This window comes from Aquila chrysaetos, chromosome 2 (genome assembly GCF_900496995.4).
Source record: "Aquila chrysaetos chrysaetos chromosome 2, bAquChr1.4, whole genome shotgun sequence".
In the NCBI taxonomy this organism is placed as follows: domain Eukaryota; kingdom Metazoa; phylum Chordata; class Aves; order Accipitriformes; family Accipitridae; genus Aquila; species Aquila chrysaetos.
This window is the reverse complement of record NC_044005.1, coordinates 63,499,710-63,523,436: the sequence shown is the minus strand read 5'-3', so window position 1 is coordinate 63,523,436 and position 23,727 is coordinate 63,499,710.

Sequence of the window (23,727 nt, the reverse complement as noted above, 5' to 3'; positions counted from 1 at the left end):
GTAATAAGAGCTCCATGCTTCATAAATTAAGGCTATGAGACCTCATTCTCTTTCTACCCACACTCCAGACTCAGAGACTCTCAGACCCTCTGCCAGTTTCACAGGAAAGGGACAAACTGTATTTTCCCACTCACAAGTCTCTAACTTCCTCTGTTTCCTTACTTGCAATCTACAACTGTATTGGCCACCCCAAACACTACAAAGCCATTACGTAATTTTCCTCAAGTAATTTACAGGTGCCTTCTGTTAAAGTGCTAGCCTTCAGGCAGAGATGCAGAATGCCCTTAAATCTCCTCTGAAGGAAATCTGGGTCTTTCTCAAAGACAAGAGTAATTCATCATTCCCCTTAATTGTGGAAAAGCCAGTCAAACCACTCCAAAATGCTGATCATAGTGTAGCACGTAGTAGCTCCCCATAGGACCATGAGCTGAGGTACTGGAGGAAGCTTACTGCTGCAAAGTAACAGCTTTCTGTTAGAATAACTGTAGCAATTTGCATTTCTTGGAGATATTTTTTCAATTGCATATAGACTGGGACAGATTTTATTTTAAATGGTTTCTGCACAGCCACACAAGCTAACAGGAAATACTATTTTAATGAAAGCAAAGATTTTGATTTTCACTGTAGTGTAAGTGGGAAATAGTTTTCAAGTAACATTAAATGAGTTTTCACATTTTCTCATGTTGTTTTGGAAGGAGTAAAAAACCCTTTTTTTTTTTTGGTCAGAAATAGTGGAACAAAAAAAGAAAAGTTCAAAATTACAAGTATCACACAGATAAGTGTGCCACCACAATGTGAGAGGCCCAGATTGCCCAGATTTGTAGGTTGGAAGTAAGTGGAGCTGGAATTTACCTCCTGTCCTGGTTTCAGCTGGGATAGAGTTAATTTTCTTTCTAATAGCTAGTATAGTGTTATGTTTTGAATCTAGTAAGAGAAGAATGTTGATAACACACTGATGTTTTCAGTTGTTGCTAAGTAGCGTTTAGACTAAGTCAAGGATTGTTCAGCTTCTCATGCCCAGGCAGCAAGAAGGCTGGAGGGGCACAAGAAGTTGGGAGGGGACACAGCCAGGGCGGCTGACCCAAACTGGCCAAAGCGGTATTCCATACCATGTGATGTCATGTCTAGTATATAAACTGGGGGGAGTTGGCCTGGGAGGGATTGCTGCTCAGGAACTAACTGGACATCAGTCAATGAGTGGTGAGCAATTGCATTGTGCATCACTTGTTTTGTATATTCCAAGTCTGTTATTTATTATTATTAGTAGTAGTAGTAGTAGAAGTAGTAGTAGTAGTAGTAGTAGTAGTTTATTCCTTTCTGTCCTATTAAACTGTCTTTATCTCAACCCACAAGTTTTACTTTTTTGGGGATTCTCTCCCCTATCCCACTGGGTGGGGGGGAAGTGAGCAAGCAGCTGTGTGGTGCTTAGTTGCTGGCTGGGCTTAAACTGCAACACTTCCTGAGCTTGTTTAATTCCTTTCCTCTAAACAAGCTTCTACTACACCTTGCTCATAGGGAAACTGTCTGACAGAATTTTGTCTAAATTGTTTATAAAGCAATGACACCCCTGCAAGCTCCTTAAAGTGCTTAAATAGCATCATGATTAACCTTTTTTTTTCCCCAAAATGGATCTTAAATGAATTTTTCTGCAGTTTACATTTCGTGTTCTGTGGATGTGAAGAATAATTATTTCCATTTCCTTTGCATCAACTTCTTATATATTTGGATATTATGTTTTTCCCCAGACTATGTGGCAATGAATCTTTCCTTCTTTTCTCTGTATCATATTTGCTAGACTTGTAATTAGTCTTGAGGCACTTTCATAGTGTTCCTCATCTTTTACATCTACCCTTTGTTTTTCCTGGCCCAGGGAAGGGACTTGAATGTGCCTTCAGAAGAACACTGATATTATGACCATCTAAGGCAGGTCTTTTTAATCTCTCTTAATCTTTCTTAGTCTGAGGAAATCAGTAATGATTGAAAAGACAGTTGAATATGACTCCTTAGATCTTGGGTTGAATACCTGAAAATACACACAACAGCAATTACGAACATTTTCCTCTAAGTTTCCTAAAGACTGCTGTATTAGTGGGCAGCTTTGGGGCTGGATATATATTTGTTTTCTTTGATGATTTTCCATTTCATTGACAAATTCCAAACAGCCTTCTTTTTCATGCAGTAACTTGCATACAGTGGTCTCTGTCATGTTATTATTTAAAGTAAAAATATCGTGCAAATCTGATTTCCAGGTATTGGGATTAAATGTAATGTCTAGCAAACAAGAAGATGATTAATAATAGAACTAAGATTCTTTCACTACTTTCTTGAAAACCGGTTTTCATTAGATTTCTTGAAATATCTATTACATGACATTTTTGAAATACAGTCCTGAAACTATTTCCTATTTTTATTTTTCAGATTTGTACATAAGAAGAGTTTTAACACATTTAAACATCTAGCTGTCATTCAAATCTGCCATTCTTGGTGTTTAAGCAGGGAGACAGAGAATAACATTTACTATTTTTACTATGTTTAATCTAAAAGACACTTAAAGATCTTCAAGTCAGCAAGGAGTGACATTTCTCTAGGTAAAGATGAATACATTGCATGATATATGATGTGCAATAAGGTATAATGACTGTCACTTTTTAGCAAGATGGTCAGACAGTATATTTCCCAATTATCACCCTTGCTTCTCCCGGAAAGAAAAATCTTCAGCATTCTTTATCACCACTTGTCTTTATTAAAGGGAAACAGACACATAAGTATTTTCCACATTAAATTAACTAGTACATGAGTATTGCAATGTTTCAGCTCAACTTGTTAGTTTGTTATAAATTCATATCCAGTTATAATATAAATGAAATTTATATAATCATTTTGCATAACAGTTCTTTATTAGTAGTTTTATGGGCTTTTTGTTGTCATCAATAGACTAGATCTCTATGACTGCCTTAAGTGACAGAACACCAGAGAAGTACGAGCAATAACCCATCTCTGTGATTCATTTGACCTACCTTAACATGTTCTAATAATCTAGCATTTCTTGTTACTGTCTTGCACTATCTGCTACCTGCCACTCTTTGTATCCTTCAGAAAAAATAGTAGAAAAGGAGATTGAATATCTAGCAGTGTTGCTATGGTAATTTAATAAGAAGCAAAAATGAGTATTAATACAGACTGTATCCGTACTGAAGTAAGGATATTTTACTTTTAATATCTAGCCAATAAGGTCTGATTTTATCACAGTTCTTCACTTGCAATATTTACAGTAATGACTATAAAGTTAAGTCACTTTGTGCCTTGAAAAAATTAGTTCTTGGAGGTAGAAAGCTTAATCATATTTCTAAGTATATAGGAAATTCACATCCTATATTTTCTTTCACTAAGAAACAAATAAAAAAAATATTTTTCAGGAGAGAATTTAAAAAATTGTATTATTTTCCATTATTTTCAAGTGTCCATTTTGCTTAGAGTGCATAGGCACTTCCAAACCCAGGCATATAAAGCACATCATAGCAAGAAGAGTATCTAAAAGAAGACTATCATGGGCACACTGAAGCAGATGCAATACATCCATAGACTATATTCCAGAAAGTCCATTCAGTCTGAAAGACAATAGCTCCAGTTCTGGTTTTAGTATAGTTTGAGGAAAAAACACATACACATGCAAACAGTAGTATGCTAGTGAATACATTCAAAATTATATTGTAAGAACCAAAGATTTAATATAGGGAGTATGTGACCCTCTTTAGAGCTTTCAGGGTTTAATTTATAGAAGAAAAATGAAAAAAAAAAAAAAAAGGTATATAGATCTTGTCAGATATTGGTAATCCAGTGTGTATCAGTCTCAAGGACAGAGATGAAGTAAAGAAATGTAGAAATTTGGGGAGGAGTTGTTCTAAAAAGACAGCACTGATGAATGAATGTAGCTTAAAAAAAGGGGGGGGGGGGGTTCCTCCTTTCTTCTAGAACTCACAAATTAAGTATTTTCATTTGGGAGGCCTTTGAAACAAAAATTATGTTTAGGTAAAAGATGGAAGATTGTAAGTTTTTCTCAAAATGTAGAACAATTAATTAAATTGATTAGCTTTGCTTGCTTGCATGTTTGTAGTCAGCCAGTCATACCCTTCTAATATAGTAAAACATTTCTAAATAATCCAGGAAGTCCAAGCAAGTAGGGAATTACTAAAAGAAAATATATACTAACTGTGTCTGTTATTTCACCCCATTCGGTGTTTTACTTTCTAATGTGGGTTTTTTTGGTTTAATATTTAAAATTATCCTGCTTTGTCTCATCTGAATACTTGTCAGTTATCAAGTTACTAACCAGTCACTTAAAATGACCAACCATCCCTAAAATAATCTTTCCATACTGTGAAGAATCTTCAGATCCTTGAAGGTCCCTCACCCAGCAGTTTCTGTCAGGGATATTTGATTTCCTTGCTGAGTAAGCTGCATACCTTTTTCTGATTCTAAGGAAAGGATAAAATCTCTGCTGCTCTTTCATTGGCTTATTTTGCATTCACAGCACAGTTAGTCTGTATGGTCACAACTGCGACTCCTCCAAATTATAATGCAATACATAAACACATGTGCTAGTTTTTGAAGCTTTTAGGGAGAAAGGACACCCATCACGGTCAAAACATTTCATGAAATCCACTTGTGATTGCACTATTGCTGTGGGATCTCCAGGAACAGGCAGGTAAAGGGATTGGTACATTGCACTGGAAGCCAAAATTTGGACACCCTTCTTTATGGTCTCTATGACTAGTATAAAAATTGAGCCATGAGCTTCCTACAGTCAATGGTAAGAAAATGGCACCTCCACAGAATTAATCACCACTCCTTAAAATGAGCATTTAAAACAATGAGGCTGGTTGTCCTGATGGTGATTAACATGGATTTAGAGCATTATGTTTTGGAATTCTGAAGGTTGGCAAGATGAATGTCTTCTTAACTGTAATAATACCAGTAACATAGTAGTTTACCAAATAAAATAGTTCAGTGCAATAATGACAGAATACTTATAAATCCCTAATTATTTTTAATAATGTGGTAAATTTCAGCATTTTTTTTTCACATGTTATTTTATATTCTACTGTGGTTTTGGTTCTGGATGTTTTTAGCTGTTTTTTGAGAGCAAAGAATAGTTCCCTTATCTGAAAGCCCATTATTATGCCTAAGCTCAATTCCTAAGCTGTACTAATTGGATAAATTCTTATAAAATTCTTTGTAGTTTAAACTACAAAATATGGATCAAACCAGTAAAGCACAGTTTTAGATAATTCATAGAAAATTTTTGAAAGCAGTGCCTGGTAGAAGCATATATTTATGGAGTGTTCTTAAACAGTTAAAAGTTTATGAATATTCTGATACCAAAAAAGGTAGCTGTTGATTTATTTCTTTTAGGCTATTTCTTGCTCCTACATGCAGAACTGCTGTACCAAAAGGTATTACACCATTTGTTTTTTGCTGATCATTGTCATTCAACAACTTCAAGTTGATTCACATTTATTCTTATAGTCTGCTTTTACTTTTCTATGGTAGCATCAGCATCCAAAATTATAATTGCAGGTCTTGCCAACTTGCAAAATATTCTATTAATTTATCCTCCAATAATACTAGATTAACATTTTAATATTCAGAAACTGTGTAAATTATACATCTTACAGTGTTCCTTGAGAGAGTACTCAGAGTCTTCTTATTCATCAGACAGCTCTGAAAGGTTGTGATATTTATACTTACAACTTCTACTGATGAAATACATATACTGTAAACTGCACAAATTTCACCAACATCATATTAATTATAGCAGTAACAACCAATGTAAAACCAAAACTGCCATCCAATTTTCTTTTTAGTAATGATCTTGAGAAAGCATCTCATGAAGAAATATCCCATGCAAGATTATCATTATCCTGTATAAATAAACCAGTCTGTCTCAAACCTATCTATCTGCCTTTTATGAACCCTTTGCCACCCTGGCTATTAAAAAAATCACTCGAAGATTGAAGAATATGTCCAGCAAAAGATGGAAAGCACATTTTTTAATTCAGCTATCTTATGCAAAAGATAATGATTTCAACCATTTCTAGGTGTTACCAGATGTCAAATAGATATGCTGGACACCTCTAAATCAGTTTTGTGCCCTACTTCTCTCCAGCGTTCTTGGACTTCAAAAGTGAATAATAGAAAAAGAGCATAAAGCAGCTGCTAGCCCTAATATTTCCAATTCTTAAATGCCTTAACATGAATTATTGCAATAAACTGATAGTTTTTTGCAAACTTTGACAACTATATTGACTTGGAGGTAACTAAAGTTTAGCTTACTGCTTTAGACTTCTTAATTTCCTCTCCAAACAATCTCTTTTCTAACAACAGAGAGGGAAAAAAAGCAGTGGGAAAATATTTCCTTTTTTTGGAAGTATATTAGTCAGAATTTTCTTTTTTTTTTTTTTTTTTTACTTCTTTTGCTTGTTTGTATGTTATTTTATAAAATCAATTAATCCCTGTAAAAATGGAATAGGCCCTCTTCCTTAAAGACCATGTGGAGACTTCATACCTCAGAACAAACACTCTGAAAAGCACTGCTGTAGAGTTATGATAAACTCATAGCAAGTATATTCCTCTTTTAGATGTAACTTACACTTTGAGCTATTTTCTTTACTTAACCCACGGCAACCACTAGTAGTAAAAATATTTTCCAAATTGAGAGGAGTTTTGAATGCACAGACACCCACTTTAACTTTGTAAATGAAAAATTAGAAGTTTTATTCTGTGTTCATTAGCTTCGTCCTGGACCATTGCAGGACACTTTTCAAGGAATACAACAAAGAGAACTTTGGCTTAAGACCAGACACATGCTTCTTTTCTTTCTCAATATGAAATAAAAGTGTTCTAGACTGAAATAAGATTTTCCTTACAAAAAGGTGCAGTTGTACAAAATTTCACGGTATTCCTTTAAAAAAGTAAATTTACTATTTATTTTAATGACTTCTAATTATTTTTAATAGTCTGTACAAAGTTACAAAACTAATCAGTTAATGATATTTATAGCTCAAGCATTTTTAAAAAATCTTTGAGTTTTGCTGCCAGTGTTGTCATAAACACAGCTGTCATTGCAAATACACAGTTTGGATTGCAAGTAAGGCTAGAAAGTGAATTATATTTCCCGCATATAAAACCCCAGCAACAAAAAAATTATCACACATAGCCACTCACTTCCCAGATAAAACTGTGGTCGTCTTCAAGAAAGAAGCATTTACCCTAAGTATGTGCTTAATCTGATGTAAAGGGATGAAATTTTTTGATCCATCAGAGAAAACAGAACATCAGCTAATTAGGAACTGGCCTGGTAGAAATCCTTTTACCTGAAAATCTTCTATTATTCAACAGGCTTACAAAACTATCAAAATCAACAAACATCAGCATTAAGAGATTATACCATTCATCACTAAAATTATAATCTGCTTTACTAGGAAGCAGCAATTTAGAACTCGCTTTATCCTCAGATCTTACCTCTGTATTTTCCTTTTCCTCTTCCTCTATTCCTAATTAATTTCTTCCACACCACCAACCAGACTGTCATGCTCCTCAAGGGTCTTGCCTACATTTCCACTTTAGTCAATAGTATAACCCAAGCAAGTGTGAAGGTCGGGTGCTGGGAGCCAATGGGCATGCTAGCACATTTCAGGAGTGTGGGTTCCTTTAGACCCTCTGGTCTGGTCCTGTGGTCTGACTGCCCATCTTCTGTTGGAGCACTACCGTGTGCTCCTGGAGCACATCTTCTCATTCAGCTACACATATACAGACATGCACGCACATATATATATGTTTATGTACGTAAGAGGTACTGTTAAGTAACCTTTACACTCACCTTTTGTCTTTACAAAGACTGCTCCCTTTTTCAATGTTCAATTCCCTCCGTATTTTATGCTGCAGTTTCTTTTAGCGACAGTTAACTATACTTTTTCTATCTATATGTTTATATAACCTAACAAAGGTTACGTGTTCTAGGGCTCCCCAGAACGACAAGAAAATGTCAATCTCCTTGTTGTTTATAACGGCTAAGGTAGAAAAAAAAAGTCTTTTTTTTCCTGAAATAAAAGTTGAATATTGCTGAAAATTCTTCCATCAAACACCTTCCACAATGGCTACATTAATAATGGTGAAAATTCAAATGTAGGTAAATCTGACTGATTAAGCCTTGGAATACAGCAAAGAAATATTATATTCTATCTGTAACTCTCCAGACTGATACCGGGGCATTCAGGAAGAATGTGGCATCTATGAAGTGCTCATTGCACTTCATAGAACTGTAAGCATTGGAAGGCTTGTAATAGCCTTCCTTACAGATAGATCACATATGTGCTAGCAGTCTGTTGGTATCAGCAATCCAACCCCTTCTGAAAAGAGTAAATTTGACCTCAGGAGGAATATATCGTAGCACAACTAACATTTGAATGTGAGCATACAACAGCTCCAGGGAGAAAAATCATGGGAAAGATTTGCTCTCAAGAAGACTTCAGAGGCTTCACTGGATCCTGAACATGAATAAGCAGAAGAGAAAGTTCTTACTGTTGTAACTTACAACAGTGTTTCCCCGTATTTTTAGCAAAAAGTTGCTGTATCTGCCAAGCTTGCTTGTCCAGTGGCACTTATTTTGTGAGTGTGTTAATATCCAGCATATAACAATTATGTCTTGTTGGATTTTCTCTCAATATAGAGCCTACGCTGAAATGAGTTTCTTCTCTCTCTTCTTTATTTGCTACTACTGAATTATTAATTTTTCAATATCTATTCCACTATAAGGAAAAGAAATGATTGCATGAGAGGTTTTTTTGTAGTAATAATAGCTGATTTGGGGCTTTAGTTTCTAACATTCCCATCTTAAAAAGAAACTTCATTCTTGGTAACATTCATGGACACGGTTTGTTCCTTGGAATTTTCAGTTATTATCTTTGCAAGTTGACTACTTTTATGGGTATTGCTCTAGGGCAATAGCATGCTGTCAAATGTTTAAAATTTGTCAGTGTTCTTGATTTAGTTGTTTTAACTGCAAGAGCTAAATTCTACTTCAAAATTTGCAAGTGTGAAAGCATTCAAAGAAATGTCTGCACAAGTCTGCATGAGTGAAAACCGTAACCTCATCCATCTCTTAGATGTACGATGCTGTGATCAAAACTTTAATCATGACTGATCCCTAGTCAGAGCAGACTGAACGTGACTCAGACCTGTCTGGCTATGTCTTTGTGGTCTTTGATCTATAGTTCTTCATTTCAGCTACAGCAGACACTGAAATTCTCCTTTGAAAGCAGTTTGGCTTCTAGCTACCGTTTTAATTATTTATTTATTTATTTGTCCTTTTATTTATTTATTTGATCACTTATAATCTAGAGCATAAATATTCACAAAATTGGCAAAAATTAAACCAATTTAAATGAATTCAAAAAGTAAATTTCCAAAGACTTAAATGGTTTATTCATATCTAAATATTCTACACCTACCACTTTCTCAGTTTACTACAATGCTGTAAAATACCTAGAAAAATCAGTGGGTTTTTCACACTAGTGTTATTCATAGTTATCAACTATTTTTACCACAGTAACATTTCCAGAGTGTACAATCACCTCCTATTTAAACAGTAACATTTTAGTTGATATTCTTACCCTTTTTTCTTAACAGATAATCTATTTTATATTTTTCAATTCATATTATAAAAGGAATACTTTTTTGCTATTGACATATGTATATATATTGAGGATTTTCAAGTATGCCATTACCTGATTTTCATCATCTGCCATAAAATAAGTTTAATTTCTACAGTTTCAGAAAGAACTGAATGATCACTTACTATAAAAAAAAATCTGGTTTGAACATTACTCTCTGCTTTGATTCCTGAATACCTTTGATCATAATGTTTCTACACTTTTCCTTCGAAGAAGGTCAAACTGACTGCTTTGACAGTCCCAAACATTACACAGCTATTATGTTTCTATTCTGTGTGACAGACATTACTCCTCAGCTTTGAGTGGAGCTGTCATGCTTTATAATTCTAATCTTTGTTAAATATTTTATACTTCTGCTTTTGCAAAATTATTGTTTCAGCAGCCATGTACTTAATCAATGGCTATACTCATATTTCTTTGAAGCTTTCTGAAAAGATTGTCGGTAAAGAACTGTATTCCGTTGTTGCCCATCTCCAAAGTCAGAATACTGTTCTGCTTTTATTTTGCCAAAATATGTCTCTTCATGTCAATACATTTGTTCCTGTCATAGCTTCCCATCCAATTTAATGATAGAAGCAACAATGACTTTGGGTAGGTCTAAGGCAGAATTGTTCTATTGTCTGCCTGTGAGGAGTCTCCACTATAGTCGGGTCTTCAGTGTACTTCTGTTATTCATGAGGTTCTGAAGATCATTTCATTTTTTTAATTTCAGGAATTCAGCTCTTAGGCTATATAAGAGGACTCAGTGAGACAGCATTATGAATGATAGTAGTGTTATGACAAAGAACTACTCAAGGTTATTTCATATTTTATTCACAGAAAAGAGGATGAGAATAGTATCTATTCTTCTTATATCGGCAACGATAAGGTCTGATTCATACAGAATCCCCTCAAAATCATTTAAAATAAGAATTGTTATTCCACAAATCTCTCCTTACATACTCCAGACCTGTTTCTATTCATCTGGCTGGTCAATATGTTCTGCTACACCATCTGGGAACTTGTCATTTCAGATACAACTTCTTGTTTAAATGTTGCATACACAAATTACAAATAGCATCATATTATGCCTTCTATCATTGCTAACATATTCTAGTCCTCTAACACAGAAGTTAAGATAGTGATTTGCAGTTTCTGGTGGGTTTTTTAATTGTTTCTCACTCCAGTTTACTCTTACTGTATGTTACAGAAATGTGCTTGTGAAAATTCAGTCATTACTCACTGACACTGTCTATGTGGCCATACTAGAAAATGCATCCTCTTTTTTTAAGATCATAGCTGTGTATTTTTATAATTCAGAAATTGACTTATTTTTTAATACCATGTCTTAAAAAAAAGACCAAGCCTAGACTTAAAATACTATCTTTTTACACTCCATTAGAATTTTGTCAGAATAAACTTTATAACCAACTCTGCTTACAACAAACTTCGGTGAAAAACCAGAACCCATCTTTAAGCTTTTAGAAGTATTATCACCAGGAAAAACTGCAAATCATAGGCTTCATTTTTTCTTGATGTATATTTGGTATGTGACATCACTGATAATGAAATGTCACCAATGCAGATCTTTTTCCTGATTTACAGTATTATAAAGTTCAGAGTATATGAAGCCATTCTCAATTAATGGTGTATCAATTATCTATTAGAATTCTATGCTTTGTGTGTTTTTGTCTCTATCTTTTCAACAGTTTTGAAAGATTGGAGAGCTATGAGCCACCAGTGCTGCAGAAGTTTAATTTTCCTCTTTATCTTGCTAACCAAAAAATAAGTACATCAATCTGTCCTTCAAAATATATATGGACGATTGAAAACTGGTGAAAATAAGCAATGTGGAGTTCATACCACATAATTCTTGCTCTTTGACAGATTGGGTTTCTCTATTTGATGGACAAAAATAATGCTGTGAAGAGTGTGATCACTAAGTTTTACAGTAAATAGCTTTTGAATAAGCTGTGAAAAATGTAAACACAAAACAGAGTCCTCAAAAGAAAAACTAGATGCCAAAATTAAAGTGGATACATTATTCAGTACTGAAAAGCTGATCCTGTTTTGCTTTGCTTTGTTTTTCAGTTTAGCTACTTGTTTAAAGTTTAACATGTTGACTAACTTAGAATGGAAATGAAAATGTGTATCTAAGAACAGCAAAGCTAGAAGGCTGTTTCAGTACCATATGCTAGTGCTGAATTCTGAGAAAAGCAAATAGGTTTTGTTGGTAGCAAAATTATAACAATGTAGTTTCCTTATTTAGATACCCTGAGTAACTTTGAATCTGTGCTTGGGGCTGGATGCACTCATAACATCTAAGGTGCAACCACTGACTAGGTTTTTCCTGTATCAGGCATCTGTAAGGATGCTGTACTATGCAGACTTTCTGGTGTTCAATGTGGTTTGACATAATGCTTAGCCTTTATTTCTGTGAATATGGTAAAAAAGGTCACTCTAGTCTACTTAAGCAACATTTTCATGATATCATAAAATATAACACATTTTCAGTTCTCTATCTTCCTGTCAAATTTGATCAAAATTAACCATGTTCAGAATTTATTAGAAGAAATAAAGTGTAAGTTTATTTTTTTATAAAAACACCTGAAAATAAAAACAGTAACAAATGAAGAGGAATAGGGGCAGGAGGAGTGGGAAAAGAGAGAGAGAGTTTATTGCAACCATGGGGCATAATAAGGAGGAAACATGGATTGATTGGTAAGTGACCCTTCATCTGCTAAAACTTAAAGAAAAGTTTTTCATCATTTCATGATCCTCTTTTAGATACTTTTTTCTGGACATTTGGAAGCCTTCAACACGTAAGAATGAAAATGCCTCGAATTAAATTATCAACTTGTGTTTGGACGTAATACAGTATTTAAAATGAAGCCTTATTTTGCAATAATATAGAACAATTATCTCCTGTTGTTCCCGAAAAGGCTTCTTCCTTAGTCATGGAGTAGCTGATCAAAATGCAATTACTACCCCATTAAATATTTTATATGTTTTTGAAACACTACCTGGTGACAGGAAAACCCAGCCAAACAAAAAAAATCCAACAAACAGTGGAAGTGTACAACATTTCCCAGGAAAGGTTATGTGTCAATCATATATTACTATTCCTTTTTGTAGCTCATGATAATTTATATTCCACTATAACTTAAAACATATGAATTATTGTTTATCATTAAATATAAAACAAAATAATTTTTCTTTCTGCCTATATCAGTTGGTGTAAGCAATTTATAGTTAAGGTGGCAACTAGTGTGAAATCAAAACAATGTTTTAGAAACAGTCATCTTAAGGGAAGGAAAATATTTCATACTGTCAAGCTGTAGTTTCAGGATGTTTTTCATCAAGGCTGACATATTGTCATAAGTGTTTCAAGATCAGTGTATTGGAACTTTTTTGAGTGACTCCTTACAATTCCTAGCAGAATACAGCAAAAGAGTCTTGGTAGTATTTTGGGACAATTTTTTGGCTTTTTTTCTTGCAATTATCACTTAATACTGTTAGATTATTTTTTACTTAGTGCTGCAAGTTTAAGCATTTCTTTGTCAAACTTAGTAATTTCTTACCTTTGTTTGAAATACTTAGGTTTACACAAAATCACACATAATCACATAATCACAGAATGGTTGAAGTTGGAAGGGATGTCTGGAAGTCATCAGGCTCAACCGCCCTGATCATGCAGGGCCACCTAGAGCCAGTTGGCAGGTCCTTCTCCAGATGGCTTTTGAGTATCTTCAAGGATGGAGACTCCACAGCCTCTCTGGGCAACCTGTGCCAGTGCTCTGTCACCCTCACAGTAAAAAGTATTTCCTGATGTTCAGAGGGACCCTCCTGTGTTTCAGTTTATGGCCATTGCTGACAGAATCACAGTATCACAGAAAGGTTGAGGTTGGAATGGACCTCTGGAGATCATCTCGTCCAACTTCCCTGATCAAGCAGGGACACCTAGAGACAGTTGCCCAGGACCATGTCCAGGCAGCTTTTGAATAACTCCAAGGATGGAGACTCCATAATCTTTATTATGCTTCTTTAGATGCTTCTGTTTCAGATATGAAGAACTGTTTAGGTGTCTGAAAGTGTGGCTAATATTCTCATAGGTGAAAACCTTTATCTCTAGCTACAAATCCTGTACTGTCAAAAATTTTAGACCATCAAAACCGCATAAAAGCACTAGCATTGTTTCACAATGGAATTCATTCCCTGCCACCTACACAACCACAAAAATCTCATGTTGATATTTTAACACTTTACATGAAGCGCTGAGGTTTTTCACTGATGCAACAAGAAGTGGCTTCACCTATAAGATGTAATTCTGAAGAATGTTGCCCCCCACATGATGTTACACCTTTTCCCCATTTTACCTTTCCCTCTTCCTAACTTCAAGGAAACAGAAATCTATTTCAAGGTTCCTGTTACTAAAAGGCAGTGACGGTGGGGGGGAAACTAGATAACTTTTTGTAAGGCTATGAACTGGTTTTGTCTGGGATAGAGTTAATTTTCTTCATAGTACCTGGTATTGGGCAATGGTCCAGATTTGTGCTGAAAACAGTGTTGATAACACAGGGATGTTTTCGTTCCTGCTGAGCAGTGCTTACCCAGAGCCAAGGGCTTTGCTGCTTCTCACCCCACCCCACCAGCGAGGAGGCTGGGGGGGGCACAAGGAGTTGGGAGGGGACACAGCCGGGACAGCTGACCCCGACTGACCCAAGGGGTATTCCAGACCATAGGACGTCATGCTCAGCGTATAGAGCTGGGGGAAGAAGAAGGAAGGGGGGATGTTCGGAGTGATGGCGTTTGTCTTCCCAAGTCACCGTTAGGGGTGATGGAGCCCTGCTGTCCTGGAGATGGCTGACAGCTGCCTGCCCAGGGGAAGTGGGGAAGGAATTCCTTGTTTTGCTTTGCTTGCATGTGTGGCTTTTGCTTCACCTATTAAACTGTCTTTATCTCAGCCCACGAGTTTTCTCACTTTTACCCTTCTGATTCTCTCTCCCATGCCGGTGTGGGGAAATGAGCAAGCAGCTGTGTGGGGCTGAGATGTCTACCATGGTTAAACCACAGCTGGCTATTAAAAATACAGACTTTTAGTAGATGGCCTAAAAAATCAAGGAAAATTTGTACTTTCTGAGCTTCAAGTGAGTAGTGAAGTCAAAACACCTGTTTCATCCTTGTTGGACACTGAAATTACAGCAAATTTTTTATCTTCAAGTACTCTGAAAAGATTTTGACCTTTGGTATTGTGCACATTACTCACTGCAATTTCAAGTTTAAAATTGCCTTTAATATTTACCATCTTCACAGCATAAAAAGTAAGGGGGTTTATGTGATATTATATAAATGATTACATTTCTATTGTACACATCTTTGGGAAATAGTGTTTATACAAAGATATTGGATGGATTAATAAATCCTCATGTGTTTGAAATAAAAATGGTTGGGTTGCTAACCAATATACTGGAGTTTATAAAACAGCTGAAATTAATGGCAAAAAAGGCCTACATAGTCACCTAGCACAGTCTGTTCTCTGAGATGAGCTCTGTATAGCTTCATTTCAGTGAGGGTCAAATGGTGGTCATGGTATTTCCCTTGGGTGGCTTTTTCACATTCTAATAAATTTAATCAGTCAGAATCTGTGTATGAATATTTCACCCATAAGCTTTTTTTTCCCCCCCGTGTTTTATCATACTTCTAGTTAGAAATTACCATACTTTTGGTTGGAATACTGATTCAATATTTAGTTTAGATCATTTTTAATGGTTCACTTTGTTGTTTCTAAGCATATACTTTTTTTTAACGTCAACCAAAAAAAAAAAAAAAAGGCTTTTTTTTTCAGTGCGGGACAAAATCTTATTTTCAAATGTAGAACTTCTCCCAACTTGGAATAACTTTGATCAGCTAAGAAAAATACTCTTCAGCTACTTTTCATACATTAGTTTGGCTTCAACAGGAACTGAAACACTTACAGGCCAATTTGTAACTTGTTTTCCATGCCTTGAGGCACAACTAAACACCTAGTTTTGATGTTGTTTTTTTCTTTTTAATTTTCCACAGACATTCTTTCCTGAACCTATTAACACCTGAAGGCGTCTCATTAACTTTGAAAAGTGCTTGAAAAGATTATTTTAGAAAGCAGCTTTAGTGATCTTATCACAATCAATCAATTCTCATTGTTTTCCTAAGGTCATTCTCTTTATCAACATTTTTAAGAAACATTATTCAAATTAATTTGAGAGAGAAAGGTATAAAGATTTTAAAAATGTGTCTTTAAAATAATATATTTTAAGTTGAGCCTTTCACAAAGTTCAAAGTGTTATGTCCCTTATGAGAAATTGGTTAGTGAAATTTGGTTGGTTGGTTTCTTTAACCAAAATGCAAAGAAAAAAAGCAACCAAATCAACAGAACTGATAGATGGAAACAAATGACATGATAACATTAAAAAAAAAAATTGAATTTTCTGCTTTTAAAATGTGATTTAGCCAAATGTAATACAGCAGCCTGTGCATTTTGGTACTTTTTTTTTCTTTCAAATCTTAACAATGTTTTTGTTAGAAAGCTTTATTGACGTTTGTTTTTCATTTCATAGTATTTTGATCTTACTGCCTACTGTATCATTATGTCATATTTTTTTTAATCAGCATATTACTGGGAAGGAAAAGACAAAAGGATAATATGATGCTGCTAAAATCTGATAATGCCGCTAAAATCTGATAATGCCATATGATCTAGGAATTTATTCATAAGCCCCAGTCTGTCTGTTCCCCACCCCTCTCTATAAGTGAGCTATGTGGCAGAATAGACTTGGAAATTCAAGAACAGTTTAGCTATTCAGCTAGCTGAGATTATAACTCTTGAAGTTTTGATCTTGGAATTTGATCAAATTTTTTGTCAAATGCAGACTGTAATTTGCAATGGACAAATTCCATTTCTTGGGAACTAGGTCAGAGATTTAAAAAAAAATATGAAGGATTATATTTCCCTAAAATGTAATAGTCATTCTAGTTTTATGTATCTAGAACTCCTTTTAATTTTTCTGTAGCATACTGGTCTTCTATTACACCATGAGTAGAAGCAAAAATTGAGACAAAGAGGTGTCATCTTTGAAATCCAGAATTCCATCTGATCTGGCATTTAGGAAGAAAAATGTAATAACACCTGTTACATTCAATACTAGTTCAGACATCCTGAAACTTCCTCCTTTGTTTTGTTATGCTCTTTCCTACCTTGTAAAGGTACACTTTGTTTTAAATTCATCAGTGCAAAATTTAAAAATTAAAGCCAAAACTGATAACCATTCCATGAAATCTCAAAGTACCTGTTATAGAAGACTATCAAAGCATTTCATACAAATTCATAGAAAAAATGGGACATTAGTGGTCAGTTGGTCTGATTTTGAGAAAACTTAACCAAGATGAATTATACATTTCTGGTTTTGAACTTTTAATTACTTTAGTTAAATGAAGAGACAGTTTAGATTAAAATTTGGAATGATTTTAAAATGAAAATTAAGAATAAATATGTTTTAATCAAAATCTAACTTATTTACAGACTCAGTGATACTCCAGTAAAGATGCAACTGGAGACTAATAGTGCTTTTACTCTAGTTCTTTCAAGAATTTTCCTCCAATGATGTGTTTGTTTCCTTCCTCAGAGCTATTTGTAGGTACCATGAATGAGAGAACACAAATCATAAGGTTATTGTTAGATTTTATGGCCACTGTCCAAAACCAGAATTTAAGATGCATCTCTCCTCCCTTTTCTACTTATAGTTCTATATGAACTATAAGATGATTATTTCTATATGATATTATAAGATGATTCTTTGTTCTGCAGGTTGCAAATCTGCTTCTGTACACCATGCTGAGATACACACCAGGTTAAATCTAAATATACCTCAGGTTAAAGCCAAATCTGCTGAGATCCAGAAACTCCAGTCCCCAAGGATCTACTCCAAAAATCTTGCTTTCAGAAGAAAGGAGAATTTGGTCAGGAATCTGTGTTATCAAAAAGATTGTATGGACTCCAAAAAGGTAAATATTACTTAAGCAATCCTGTTACATACAACAGGAATGCTAAATTTTATTGGGATAGTGCCCAAGAGTGACCCTGGTCGTATCTTGGTAATTAAAAATTTCACATAATAGCAGGAAATTCAGTGATCTAGCCTTTACTTAGGGCTTTTTATGTATTTTACATGAAACATCATTGAACAAAAGCTGAATTAATTCTGTGAGTAGGAAACTGTGTTTACAGTGCACTACTAAAGACTTTAGACTAGAATAATGTACAACTGAGATAACATGATCATGCATTTTGCTAGAAGCATAACCCATAACGTCTTGATTACACTTCTGCAGTTCTATATATTGAAATAACTTCATCACAGCTGTTTCAGAGAAGTTCCTTTAATATCAGATTTCTTTTGTCTCTTACTTTTTTTCACTTTTTTCTCATGTGGAGAAGCTATATGTGTAGTTCTGATGTTGGTGGGTTTGTTTTTCTTTCCTTTTTAACACAGTATTAAGAGTTTAATGGAAGTAAAGACGAAGAATTGCAGCATGTGTTCATAAAGATGGAATTTTGCCAAGACTACCGGTTCATATAAGAAATGGATCAGTCACTAAAAAGACAACTTTCCACTTTCAAAAGTGATTTTTTCTTTCTAGTGACCATCTGGGCTAATACATTTCTTATGTGAAGACCTTGTTGTGCCCCAAATGGCAAATGTTACTTCCCTCTTTCCAAAGTGATGTAGTTTACAATGTGGAGGAGTACCAGGCCTCTCTGTAAGCTTTTGGAGGTTAAGATCACTCGTAACCTCAAGAAACTCCTTTATATTATGGAATGAATCGATACTTAGGCAAAATGAGTTTTAGGAAGACTCCTGAACTCCCTGGGGAGTTATCATCATAAGCAAGTGCCAGTAGGCAGGAATCACTCCGGTGTCACTCAGAAAAGAACAGAAGAAGAAATAAAGTTTGCTTCCCTGTGTATGTCTTTATACAGGTGTTAGTGACAGAGAAGAGATTAATTTCTATCATTTGCATGAAAAGGACAAAAGAACACGGTGATCCTTTCTGCAGAGATTCAAAGAGCCCACAGCTAAGGAAACAAAGGTTTGCAGATAGCTTTCTTTTGGACAGCTTTGAATCATCAGTGGTGAAGATGTTGGACTAGGCTAAATCATGCCTGAAGTAAAAAACCTTGAACTGCCTGTTTTGTACATGTAGGATTACAGGACCCTACAGCTTTCAGTCCACTGATCTGCTCTGACTGTGCTACATTACGTGGTAAAGTAGGCATAGCCTACAATTCAAGATAACCTTTTATCTATTAACAGATTACAAAAACTATTGTATCCATTCCTACTTTGTCTAACTTACAAAGAACTGAAGTACCAAATTAATCACCGTAGCTGTAATTTTAAAATGAGGGCGTATTGCTCTATATCCTTGAACTACTTAAATTATTCTGCCTTTTGTTCTTACACTAATTTAATTTTAAAGGAATGCATTACTTGAAAGTGAAAATATGAAAAGTTAGTGATTTCTGTGTCATATATAAAATTAGTCTTTGAGGTAATTAATCTTCTCACTCCCAGATGCAGCATGACCTTAAACACTCAGTTCAGCTGCCCACTTAAAAGAGTCTAACGACATGCAAAACAACATAGGGTCCTGCCTACCCATGGCTACTTCTCCTGAGGGACACAGGTTCCTCATGAGTACTGTGTCATATGCGGATGTGTAGCCCACAAAATATGGAGTTGCCGTTTGCTTGAAACAGGCCACAGGCCTTGGGTTAAGCTATCATGACTTCTTAGACTTGGCCTGTCTGGAGATTTGTTTTGGCTTGTAATGGTAATAACTGAACTTTTGCTTAGCTTTGTGCAATTATATGTTATAACACTTCTTGGTTGAGGGTTTTTTGGTAGCTTAATGATGGCTATAACAAGGAGCTATTCAATGTAGAATGAATTATCTATGACCCAATATTAAAAATGCAGTGCAAGGGAATAAAAGTATGGGATGACATGCCCTGAAGAGACCTTGAAAGTACGAGCAGATAATACTAGAGGCCCAAGGGCTAGAAACTACTCAACAGCAGTCAGTTACTGGTCATATAAACAATGCAGCCTTGGGAGCCAGGTAAAAACAGTTCTAAGGGTAACAGAAATGAGATCAAGTAGCCAAGATATGCAAATCACATCATCTATAGTAAATTTGCCTGCAAATGTGAAATTGCAGACCATCAAAGACCTGGGTCTAGATTGTAGTAAACACATAAAAATTACCCCAGCAGATTCCAAAGAGAGGAAGAAACCATCGATGTCAATATCATACTAGTCCCAGTGAAGGACTCCTGCTGCTGATGACTTGCCATATATCCCGTACCCAGGCAGAAATCCTGGACATTAATGTGCAGAGGGGCTGTATAGGGTGAGCATAACATCACAGTAAGGGTTAGATATTTGAAAGTTTGTATACATGTAAGTTCAATCATGTATAATATGAACTATCAATGTTTGAACTTTGTAATTGGGCTGATAATTCTTAGTTTAGACTTTTAATACTTTAATTAGACTAACATGAATTTCTTGTTCATAAGCTGACTTCCTTTAGTGCATGACAAGAATTTGACTACAACAAGCTGAAAGGATTTCAAGCAACCTATTCTGTCTGCTGGATACAAGAAATTAGTAGCACATATACCATCTCCATGTGTTTGAAATATTATTGGACACGTGTGTGGATAACCCAACCTAGTTTTTAGTATCATCCAAGACATTAGGTAGGAGAAGGAAACAACTTCTTTATTTTTTGCCATTGAAAGAAAAATATAATGGAATCTCTCTGACAAAGGTAAGAGAGATTGTGTGGCTATAAATGTGTGGAAATAATCTGCTGCTTTGCTTTGAATTTACTGTTGTCAGTAAATTGATACTTGAAAGAAAAATTTTCATTATTAATTATAAAACTTTCATCCTCTGATTTAGGAGAAGAAGACTAATGTACAGAAATAATAGAAGGATTTTTCTAAAAATACAAAATTAATGGAAAAGACTTTTTGTGGAATTTGCTGTGTTCATATATGAAAATACAGTTGATGTGTTCAAGAAATCTAAGAAAACCAGCAAAAGCCAATGAATAAGATAAATATACAAATGTACCATAAAGAATAAAATATCACACACTTTTAAGGCAGCTGGAAAGTTTTTGTAACACTAAGGAAAGTTCAAGAAAGCTGTAGAAATCAAAGTGTAAGAATAATTCTCTATAAGAAGTGTAATACTTTTGAGAGACTAATTTTTTTCAAAAATGTTGCCTTCTAGGTTTTAGTGTTACTTGTCTTGAAGTGACTTTCCAGCTTTTTGTCTCCTGCATCTGAGAGACTTCCCTGACGCAATATAGGCAGTTGATTGGCTTGACTTTATATTCATTGGCAATTGCAGAGACCAAAATCACAGAATCATAGAATGGTAGAATCATAGAATGGTTTGAGTTGGAAGGGATATTCAAAGATCAACTAGTCCAACACCACTGCTATAGGCAGGGACACTTTTCACTAGATCAGGTTGCTCAAAGCCTCCTCCAACCTGACCTTGAATTCTTCCAATGATGGGGCATCCACAACTTCTGTGGACAGCCTGTTCCAGTGTATCACCACCCTCATCGTAAAAAATTTCTTCCATATGTCCAATCTAAATCTACCCTCTTTCAGTTTAAAATCATTACCCCTTGTCCTGTCACTACAGGCCTTGGTAAAAAGTCTCTTTTGATCATTCTTATAAGCTCCTTTTATATATTGAAATGCCACAACAAGATCTTCCTGGAGCCTTCTCTTCACAGAGGTACCTACTACATGTTAGCATTGTACTCCTGGTCCTCTCCCAATTGATCTTGCAACACATTTCTGTGGCTGTTTTGAACAATGCCTTAGAGGAATTATCTTTACCATAGCACTGGTTATAAAAATAGTTGTTCAGTAGAAAACTGGGTTTTTCAATTAAATGAAATATTCATAACTATACTAGGAAAATAACTGAACAAAATTTTTATTTCCATGGAATAGTCATCTGTCTGTATTGCTGGGAGCAGTGGTTTGATTCTTCATGCATCTATTCTGTCTCACAGAGAAATTCAATATCCTGAGGCTGATATCATTCATGGCCTTTCCATACCCACTGGGGATGTCATGGTACGCGAGGAAGCTGTCACATGATTTGTTATCATGGTTCACAGAAGAAAATGGGAAAAATAACCAGAATACCACTCCTTTGAAATTTCTCAAGTAAAGAATATTTAGTTTTTTATTTTTTTGTTTAAAATCTTGAGGTGCTTGAGGAGCACCTTGATCCTCAGTCAGATATCCTTCTTGTATCCTGCCTCCACTTTCAGATGAGATGTTGCTAAACAACATCTTCCATTATACCCTTGTTTGCTGTTTTTTTTTAATTTTTCTTTTTTTTTTTTTTTTTTGGTTTGTGGCATTTTTGGGGGTTGGTTTTGTCTTGTTTTGGTTTGGTTCGGCTTTGTTAGAATACCAGGGCTTGTGCACAGTTACTCAAGTAATGAATAAAGCAGTCTGGATAATTATGGGATCAGCACTTGGAAGTACACTGCAGCTTGCATCTGCCCCAGAAGTCAAACGTGTCCCAAGGCTGTATCCTCGAATCAAAACACTGGAGCACAAACATTAAGAGGATATAATAACCTGGGTGTTTGCATAAGTGGTGCCAACATGAACCTTTATCTACCCAATTCGTTTTCTAGTATTGAGCATACACATCCACTTTCGCCAGGATTATATGAGGTCATAGTCTGAAGGGAAAAATGTGGTCATGCTCCAACTTTTTTCTGCTAAGATAGCTTCAGAGCAGAGCTGAGAGAGCAGGCAACAAAGCTGTGACTGCCTTTTACTGCAGTAAGGTGTTTTTTTGAAACTTAGCACACAAAACCTTCTGGGAGTATAGAGTCTGGAAGAGTAATTTTGCCACCAGTGCTGTGCCAGGATAGGTCTAACATAGACCTGAAAAAACAGGATAATGCATTTAGCCCTCTGTCATTCTCTCTCTTTTTCTCTCTTTCTTACTCCTATCGGTACGTCAACCATGGCAACTACTTTTTTTCTTTTGTCATGTCTTGCACAGACAGAAAGACAATTATTCATTTTTCTAGGTACAATTTAACTCAGTGCATGGAAATTGTGAATTATTTGGGTCTGTTTTCATAAGAATTCATTTTTTTTGACAGACATATTAAGTGGGAGGCCTCTGACCAAAAATATATCCAAACTGCTTTCATATATATATGAATTAGTCATCATAGCTTCTTTTTATAGTTAATGAAAGGAAATAGGCATTCCTAATAAATGAATCACCTCATGTAAATGTCTAAAATAAGTCAGATGAATCATGTCCTAAAAATGACTATCTATTCATTGTCTGTAAAGACTGGTTAGCATTGCTAGTTCAGATGTAGACAACTAAGTTAAATTAGATGAATGTTCTTCAATGAACCTTTCAAATAAAAATCTTTAAATACATGTGACTACCTGCTTCTATATCTACCTTTCATCCATGATCCCAGATGAAAATGTCAGTTCCCAAAATTTAGGCTTGCAAATCAGAAGTCCCTTTCTCATATCATTGACTCATGCAAAGTGACACTTCACCATTCATCATTACCTGTTCTGAACTGGTGATTCAGAAGAGAAATCAACTGGCAGTAGAGGCAAGGAAACAGGTGTTTAATACCTAATTAAATGTATACACTGTATATGGAGGTCTTATAACGTAAGTACTCTTTAGTATATACTTCTCCATTAAAGTCAGGGTATTCCCCATCATTGCTTTAGGATTAGTTTATTTTTTTATGTTTTATGCAGATAGAAAGATAGATATTTACAAGAATGGAGTAAAATGTGCATCCAAAGAATGTTCCTAAAATTACTTCTCATAAAAAGTGCATACCTTTAAAGCATGTGTATATGTTTTCCCAATGCCAT